We start from the raw sequence: 9,647 nt of genomic DNA, 5'->3' as shown, positions 1-9,647 counted from the left end.
CAGGAGTTTACACGGCCGTGTAAATGTATACCTATAATTTACACGGGCCGTGTAAACGTATATGCAAGGACATTCTACTTCGAAGACCTGGAAGAATTAAGCATTCTACTTTTCTTGTTTACACGGCCGTGTAAATGGAACCCTTTGGTTTACACGGGCCGTGTAAACGTCTCGGCAGTTTTTAAAGTGGTTTTGTCTTCTTATAATTCAGACAATCACTTTTGAGGGGAGTTAGGTCGGATTTTGGGAGGAGAAGAGACGATTTTCAGAGCCTTGGCAAGTAGATTAACACTTGGAAACACTTTAATTTCCTTTTTGTAAGTCAATTTGAAGTTTAAACTTGTTTGATTTATAGTCCAACCTAGATATGTGTGGTTGATTTTATTATCATTTCCGAATCTGAACTCTTAAGTATGTGTTGTTAGGTTGTAACTTGAATTTGACTTATGTTTAATATCTAGTAATCTTTGATTTGATCTTAATCATGTGTTTGGTTAGTTCTCTTTTTCACTTGATCAATGAACTAGGGTTCTATTCAATCTAGTTAATCAAATCATGAAATTCGTATATGTTTTATGATTTGATGTTAGTAACACTCACTTACTTGGTTGTAATTAGATCAAAATTAGCGCAATCAAAGATTAAATGTTTATATTCCCAAGCTTAAGAGGAATGTTAAACATTGTTGGTAATTAGTGCAAGAACTTAATGTCATTTAATGATTTAATGCAAGAGCTTATTTGGGTTGAATCAATTAAATGAAGTTTTATTTAAAGAGCTTATTTTGAATAAAATACTTTTGCTAATTTGGATATTAGAGTTTATTAATATCCAACTTACCAACCTAGATTGAACATGAGTTATAATCATATTACATCTTTCAACATAATACATATATAAGAGTCAGAATCGGAAATGTACTTCTTTTATTACGTTTGTTTTCAATCTTTCTTATTTATGAAGTTTAATTCAAGTTTAAATACAAACCCCCATTTTAATATTACTTGTATTATGTGTGAAAATATGGCAAGATAAAAAGTCCCGTATCTCTGTGGACCGACCCTGCTTACTCTATACTATCTTTAGTATTAGAAATAGCAGTGATTTGAGTTATATTAATATTATTTTATCCCATCATTTGTTGGTTTGACAACCAAACAAATTGGCGCCGTTGCCGGGGATACGGTAGTACTAATTGTTTATGCCAAGATCTTTTCGCACAGGTACACCATTACCAGTTGATTTGGAGATAGAAAAATCTGCTAAACAGAGAAGGAAGCAAGCCAGACTTTTAAAGAAACAACAAAAATCCGGAGCTTCTTCATCAAATCTATCAACTACATACTCTCCAACATCCAAAAGTATCACCCCACCATCTTCACCTACTCCTACCATGGCAGACAACCATGGAGGAAATCAAAATCCTCCACATCCACCACCTGAACAAACCTTTAGACAATGGGCCACTCAAGATGTCACCCAACAACCTTTGTGCATAAATTATCCTGCAGCAATCAACTTTGAACTCAAGTCTGGACTCATCCATTTGTTACCCTCATTCCGTGGTCTTGAGAATGAAGACCCACATAAATTCCTTAAGGAATTTCATGTTGTTTGTGTGGGTATGAAGCCACATGAAGTCACAGAAGATCAAATCAAGTTAAGGGCATTTCCCTTTGCTTTACAAGATTCAGCCAAGGAGTGGTTGTATGACTTACCACCGGGGTCAGTCACAACATGGAATGAACTTGCAAGGATGTTTCTAGATAAATATTTTCCCGAAATGAGAGCTTCAGCTTTACGTAGAGAGATAATTGGCATCAAGCAACAAAAGAGAGAAGCATTGCATACTTATTGGGAACGGTTCAAGAAATTGTGCTCAAGATGTCCACAACATGGGATTACAGAATATCAATTGCTGCAGTATTTTTGTGAAGGAATGTCATCTTGGGATAGGAGATCACTCAATGCATCTAGTGGTGGATCTATAGCTGATAAGACTCCAACAGAAATCAAAGTTCTTATAAAAAACATGGTAGAAGAGTCTAAACATACAGTCCAAGAAGAAGAGTGGTACAGTGACGCACCAAGGGGGGTGAAAGAAATTTCTACTCAAAAAATTGAAAGTCAACTTTCTGAGTTGTCTAAGGTAGTAATGATGCTTGCAAAAGACAAGGGCGTGCAACCACCAACAGTTAGACCTTGTGGCATTTGTACACAAGTTGGACATCCTACTGACATGTGCCCCATGTTACAAGAAGATGTAGAGCCAGTTCAAGCTATGGGATTTTCAAGTCAACAGCAAGGAAACTTCCAGCCACGAAGCAATCCAAATTGGCATCAACCTAATACCAATTTTCAGCCTAGACCACCACCTTATCAACCAAGACCCCCATTTCAAAATCAAATGCATCACCAAGAAAATTATCAACCACATTTCCAGCCAACTCAACCTCCTCATCAATCTCAATATCAACCTCAAAATATGCATCAAGGAAGTAGTTCAAGCGGATCGGGAATGTCTTTGGAAGACATTGTTAAGAGTTTAGCCACAAGTACTCAAACCTTTCAAAATGAGACCAAAGCGAGCATCAAGACTTTGGAGCAACAAATGACTCAACTCGCCACTTCTGTGAGTAAATTGGAGTCACAAGGCAAACTACCCGCGCAAACCGAGAAGAATCCAAAACATAGTGCATGTGTCATAACTTTGAGGAATGGCAAAGAATATGAAGGTCCAAAGATAGTTGAAGAAGAAGAAAAGATGGAGCTAGAGAAAGAAGAAGAGAAGTCAAAAACACCTTCCAAGCAAGTTCCTATTGAAGCAAAAGTCACTCCTCCTCCATTTCCTTCAAGATTAAACAAGTCAAAGCGTGAAAGTGAAGACAATGAAATCATGGAGATGTTCAGGAAGGTAGAGGTAAATATCCCTCTTATTGATGCCATCAAACAAGTCCCTAGGTATGCAAAATTCCTTAAGGAATTATGTACATCTAAGAAAAAACTGAAAGGGAATGAAACTGTCAAAGTAGGAGAAAATGTGTCTGCAGTGTTACAAAAAAGATTACCTCAAAAATGTAAGGATCCGGGTGTTTTCACGGTTCCTTGTAATTTAGGTAATCTTCATGTTCCACGAGCTATGCTAGACCTTGGAGCTTCTATCAATGTTTTGCCATTTTCCATCTTTAAAACTTTAAATATTGGCACATTGAAGAAAACCGGGGTAATCATTCAATTGGCTGATAGATCTTTAGTACATCCAAAAGGTGTGCTAGAAGATGTGTTAGTCCAAGTGAATGAACTAGTATTTCCAGCAGATTTTTATGTCCTTGATGTGGATGATGATGATTCACCAAATTTGAGTTCAATTCTTCTAGGAAGACCCTTTTTGAAAACAGCTAGGACGAAAATTGATGTTTATGATGGTACATTGTCCATGGAATTTGATGGGGAGGTGATAAATTTCAATATTTATGATGCTATGAGATATCCAAGTGATATTTCATCTTTGAATTTTGTGGATGTCATTGAACCATTGACAGAGGAGTGTTTTGATTTGTCTAATTTTGATGTGTTAGCTCTCATTTTAGACAGGAATCTTCAAAAGGAAAGAGTGGAAAAACTTGCCAATCAATTTACAATTTATAAAGAGATTATGGAGGTTGTGTCTTGCATGGATGAGAAGAAGAAAATGAGGTTTGATGTTCCAAAGCTGAAAATACCAACGTCTAATGAAAAACTTGTTCCTTCTATTGTGCAGGCACCGAAATTGGAGCTAAAAACTTTACCCGAGCATCTCAAGTATGCATATCTTGGAGACAAGGAAACTTTGCCAGTGATCATTTCCACCAAGTTGTCAACAAAAGAAGAGGAAGAACTTGTCACCACTTTGAAGGAATATAAGGAAGCAATTGGGTGGACTATAGCCGACATCAAAGGGCTAAGTCCTTCGCTTTGCATGCACAAAATCCTTATGGAAGAAGATTACAAGCCTTCCCGAGAAGCTCAAAGGCGTCTGAATCCTCCAATGATGGAGGTTGTGAAAAAAGAGATTTTGAAGTTGTTGAATGCGGGAATGATTTACCCTATATCAGATAGTAAGTGGGTAAGTCCGGTCCAAGTTGTGCCAAAGAAGACAGGTATCACCGTTACAAAGAATGACCAAGGTGAGTTAGTCCCCACCCGTGTGCAAAACGGGTGGAGAGTTTGCATTGATTATAGACGGCTCAATTCCTCAACCCGGAAAGACCATTTCCCACTTCCCTTCATTGATCAAATGTTGGAAAGGTTAGCGGGAAAAACACATTATTGTTGCTTGGATGGATATTCCGGTTTCCATCAAATACCCGTTGCACCTGAGGACTAAGAAAAAACTACTTTCACATGTCCCTTCGGAACATTTGCATATAGGTGAATGCCTTTTGGGCTTTGCAATGCTCCAACCACTTTTCAAAGGTGCATGGTAAGTATTTTTTCAGAATTTGTTGAGGAAATCATTGAAGTTTTTATGGACGATTTCACAGTTTATGGTAATTCCTTTCATGAGTGTTTGGGTAATTTGAAAAAGATTTTGCAAAGATGTATTGAGACCAATCTTGTTTTGAATTATGAAAAGTGTCACTTTATGGTTGACAAAGGTCTCATACTAGGTCATATTGTGTCTTCTAAGGGTCTAGAAGTGGACAAAGCAAAAATAGATGTCATAAAATCTTTACCTTATCCTACTTGTGTTCGTGAGGTGCGCTCATTTCTTGGTCATGCAGGATTTTATAGAAGGTTTATCAAAGATCTTTCCAAGATATCTCGTCCCATGTGTGAGCTCCTACAAAAAGATGCAGAATTCGAGTTTTCCAAACAGTGCAAGCAAGCTTTTGATCAGTTGAAAGAGTTGTTGATAACCGCACCAATACTTCAATAACCGGATTGGAGTTTGCCTTTTGAAATCATGTGTGATGCCAGTAATCATGCAGTTGGTGCTGTGTTAGGGCAAAGAAAAGACCGTGTTCCTAATGTCATTTACTATGCCTCAAAAACACTTGATAGTGCACAAGCTAACTATTCAACAACTGAAAAAGAATTGTTATCTATTGTCTTTGCTTTAGACAAATTTCGTCAATATCTGCTAGGTTCTAAAGTCATTGTTTATTCTGATCATGCAGCTATTAGGTATTTACTTGCAAAGAAGGCTTCGAAACCTAGACTCATTCGATGGGTATTACTTTTGCAAGAGTTTGACATTGAAATCAAAGACAAAAGCGGAAAGTCAAATCTTGTAGTTGATCATCTTAGCAGGATTGTTCCTCCCGATGACTCAACTCCCATTCATGATGCATTTCCCGATGAAAACTTGTTTTCAGCAAAAGTTGCCCCGTGGTATGCCGATATTGTGAACTACATTGTCACAAATCAATTTCCACCAGATTTGACTCGATGGCAAAAAGACAAGATCAAGAAAGAAGCCAAGAGGTATGTTTGGGATGAGCCATATTTGTGGAAATATTGTGCTGACCAAATGATTAGACGATGTGTGGATCAATATGAGGTATCTTCTATCTTAACATTTTGTCACTCTTATGCTTGTGGAGGACATTTTGGTCCTCAAAGGACTGCAAGAAAAGTCTTAGAGAGTGGATTTTACTGGCCAAGTATTTTCCATGACTCTTATGTTTTTTGTTCAAGCTGTGATAAATGTCAACGAATGGGCTCTTTAAGCTCAAAGAATCAAATGCCCCTGAACCCCATATTAGTTTGTGAAATTTTTGATGTTTGGGGCATTGATTTTATGGGACCTTTTCCATCATCTTCGGGTTTTATTTATATTCTTTTGGCTGTGGACTATGTTTCCAAGTGGGTGGAAGCAAAGGCTACCCGTACTAACGATTCAAAAGTTGTGATAGATTTCTTGAAGGCTAACATTTTTTTCTAGATTTGGTGTTCCAAAGGCCTTGATTAGTGATCGTGGTACACATTTTTGTAATCGTATACTCGGGAGTGTTTTGAAGAAATATGGTGTCACTCATAAAGTTTCCACATCATACCACCCACAAACAAATGGACAAGCTGAGGTGAGCAATCGACAAATCAAGGGCATTTTGGAGAAAACCGTTAATACAACAAGGAAAGATTGGAGTACACGCCTTGATGATGCTTTGTGGGCGTACCGCACTCCATACAAAACTCCAATTGGAATGTCTCCATATCGTATCGTTTTTGGAAAGCCGTGTCGATTACCCGTTGAGTTGGAACATAGGGCCTATTGGGCGATCAAACAGTTCAACATGGATTTAAGTGAATCGGGAAAGAAAAGGAAGCTGGACATACAAGAACTTGAGGAAATCCGCAATGAAGCGTATGAGAATGAGGTTCTTTATAAGGAAAAGACCAGAGCATTCCATGACATGATGATTACACGTAAGGTATTTCACAAAGGTCAAAAGGTACCATTCGCGTTTTAAATTGATTCTTGGTAAATTAAGGTCCCGTTGGGTGGGACCATTTGTTGTCACTAATGTTTTTGAGCATGGTGCAAAAGAAATCACAAGTGAGAAAACCGGGAAGATTTTTAAGGTAAATGGTCACCGTTTGAAGCCTTATTATGAAGGATTTCAAGTCAAGAATGAAGAGATGGAGGAAGTAATGGATCCAAAGTATGAAAATTGACAAATAGTTGGGGTCCAAGTCGAGCCAACGACATTAAAAAGGGGCAGCTAACCGGGAGGCAACCCGGGGGTATTTTTGTCATTTCGTATATTTTCATTGTATTTTTTTTTGTTTTCAAACTTCCAAGTTGTTTTTCATGCTAAAGAAGGTTAAAAATCATTGTTCGGGCAATAGAGGTTTAGCAGGTTGCAATTTCAAAACATGAAAAAAAATCAAATTTTTTTTTGGCCTTTTCAGAGGTTTACACGGCCGTGTAAACTTATGCTTTCCATTTCCACGGGCCGTGTAAACGATTAAACATGGTATTTTTGATTCAGGCATTTACACGACCGTGTAAATTCTCTCCTTTGATTTACACGGGCCGTGTAAACGCAAAAACAGGGCTGAACGATTTTAAGGTCAAATTTCGATTTTTCTAACTCATTCTTCACTCACTACATGCGATTCCCTCTCTCCCTACTGCCCCCTTCGAAAAAAACCTTCCAAATACTCAATCTTCCTCAATTTTGCATAAACAATCAAGCTCCAAGGTATGAAATTCTTCTCTTTTCTTCATCTTCTTTATCTTTCACATCTATTTCAACTTCTCATGGCCGATTTTGGGGTTTTTGAGCAAAACCCTAGAATTTTTGAACCTCAAAATTTCGACCTAATGCTTGCAATTTCTTGTAGGATAAGCTTGGGGATAGCTTGGGGAAGCATTGAATATCATCTTACCACCATTATCAAGCACAAATTGGTATAATTGTTCCACACTCTTACTTTGTGCATTTAGATAGAACCTCATTTTTTTTGGGGTGATTTTTTTTGGTGAGACTTGCTAGTTCTTGTGCTTCTATTGTCTTAATTGTGTGCAACTCTTTGTTGATTCATTTGGGTAGTGGCTTCTCGGGGTAAAAGACCTAGAGTTGGAACTTCACAAGATGAACAAGACCCACACCCCATGGACAACCCTTATGAATTTGGTCTAATTTTTTAGACCAATAGACAAGAGATATTGTATGCAAATCTTGTTACAAGAACCATGGGTGCTCAAAAATTTGTGGATATCCAAGCCCTCAAAGATTTGCATATCTATAAGGGTGTCCACAAGCTCTTTAAAAACATAGGATGGGAGGGTCTTTTGAATCTTCATGCAGTTAGTTACCAAACACCGATGTTGGAACTTTTGTCTTCCATTACCTTTGACTATCAAACTCATCTCCTGACTTTCCGTTTGCTCAATCAAACCCATCAGTTTCATGCTGACATTCTCTGTGATATGATTGGTGCTCCCAAAGCAAAAAGAGATGTATACACAGCAAAGGGCAGAAGAAATATCATTTTGAGCAAAACTGTACAAATTTTTGGAGAAGCATTTCTTGTGAGTATGATTATCAGTCAGGAACAGCCAAAGCTTCTAGCATTATCCATCCGGTCTTGAAAGTCGCCCACCGGATCATTGCTTCTCTCTTATTCCTTCAAGAAGAGATTAGCAAGGCTAATAAGAAAGAGCTAGAAGTCTTGTGGTGTATGATTCATAAGCCTGCTGAAGTCCCTCATTTTGGTTGTTGGGTTATTCAAAAAATGCTCAGAAATGCTACGAGCCATGGTGGGCAGTTACATTGTGGAGGCATGGTTTCTGTTATTGCTGAGCATCTTGGCCTCCATTTACCCAACAACCCAACAAACATAGTCATGGGTCGTACTCGTTTATCCATTGATGTTATGGAAACAATGCATCTTTTCCACCGCCTTCCCACTGGGGATGTTCATTGGACAGTAGATGGGAAAGAGTATCTACGCATCGACGGTAGAAACAAGAAGATACTCAATTTAGCCAATGACATTCCATCAACCACTTGGAAGCTCAAATCCAATTTAGGTGTTACAGTAGATCATAGTCCTCCACCCTCTCCTCCTCCTGCTCCTACTGTTGGTGCCTCTAGTTCATCTCGCCCCAATTCTTCTTCTGAACACAATCTTCATATGGGTGAGTTTGCACGTCTCAAGCACCGTTACACAAGTCTACAGCAGGAAATCGGAGAAATTTATACGGGTGTCGCTGAAATCACTTATGATTTTCAAGACTACCGTAACTTGCAAGAAGAGCATTGGGCCCAACAAGAGTTGCGTTGGGCTGAGCAGGATCAAAGATGGGTCGCTCAAGAGCAGCACAACCGCAACATTCATCACCTGCTGAGCGATATCCATAGAGTTCTTGTCCTCCTCACACAGCCGCAGCCACCATCAACATCTCAACCCCAATGGCCGCCCTACTATCCTGCAGATTATCCTTCACAGTTCCCTCCATCTCAACCGCCCGGTCTTCAATAGGACAGCTATGCCTCTCTCCAAGCATCGAGGACGATGCTTATTTTAAGCTTGGGGAGGGGCATCCATCCATGCATTATCCCATTGCATGTAGGTTGCATGTAAATTTTGTACATATTGCATTGCATTGCATTATTTTTCTTTGTCATTTAAAAAAAAAATTTGATCCAATTCCAAGCAGCCAAATCTTCTCAAAACAGTTGAGATGGTAAGTGAGTTGTGTGCCTTGAGATTTTACTTGCTATTTTTATAAAAAAGAAATCTAAAAGCAAGTTAATCACACGAGCACATCTCCCGAAGCTACTTGTGCAAAGCAGAAAATGAGAAGATTGTCAACACTGGAGCATAACAGCAGGTATGAGTCGATTCTTTGGGACATATGACCGGTCTTATGAGTAGTAATGCTCAATTGAACTTAAAATGCCAAATTCAAAAGTTCATAAAAAGAATGCAAAATCTCAATGTCCCGCCTTCCAGCGCTCTTAAAAGTCCTTTCTACTCATTCCCTTTTATATACCCTGCTTGAGGACATAGCTTTCAACTATACTTACGGGTTTTTGCATGTTAACATTTAGTCCCCCGAAAAATGTCTAGAAGTCCCTCACGGTAATAGACCGTGAGATGTCCCATAACAGAAAAGTCAAGGACGAAAATATAAAGAAATCGGCCAAATA

At 38.6% G+C, this 9,647-nt stretch overlaps 1 pseudogene; it reads left to right on the top strand.

Annotated features, from left to right (window-relative positions):
- Positions 1-1,201: 1,201 nt before the first annotated feature.
- On the top strand, positions 1,202-6,660 carry LOC128126002 (uncharacterized; annotated as a pseudogene).
- Positions 6,661-9,647: the final 2,987 nt, after the last annotated feature.

This window comes from Lactuca sativa, chromosome 5, assembly GCF_002870075.4.
Source record: "Lactuca sativa cultivar Salinas chromosome 5, Lsat_Salinas_v11, whole genome shotgun sequence".
In the NCBI taxonomy this organism is placed as follows: Eukaryota; Viridiplantae; Streptophyta; class Magnoliopsida; order Asterales; family Asteraceae; genus Lactuca; species Lactuca sativa.
The sequence above is the reverse complement of the archived record's forward strand: the minus strand, read 5'-3'. Positions and strand labels throughout refer to the sequence as shown.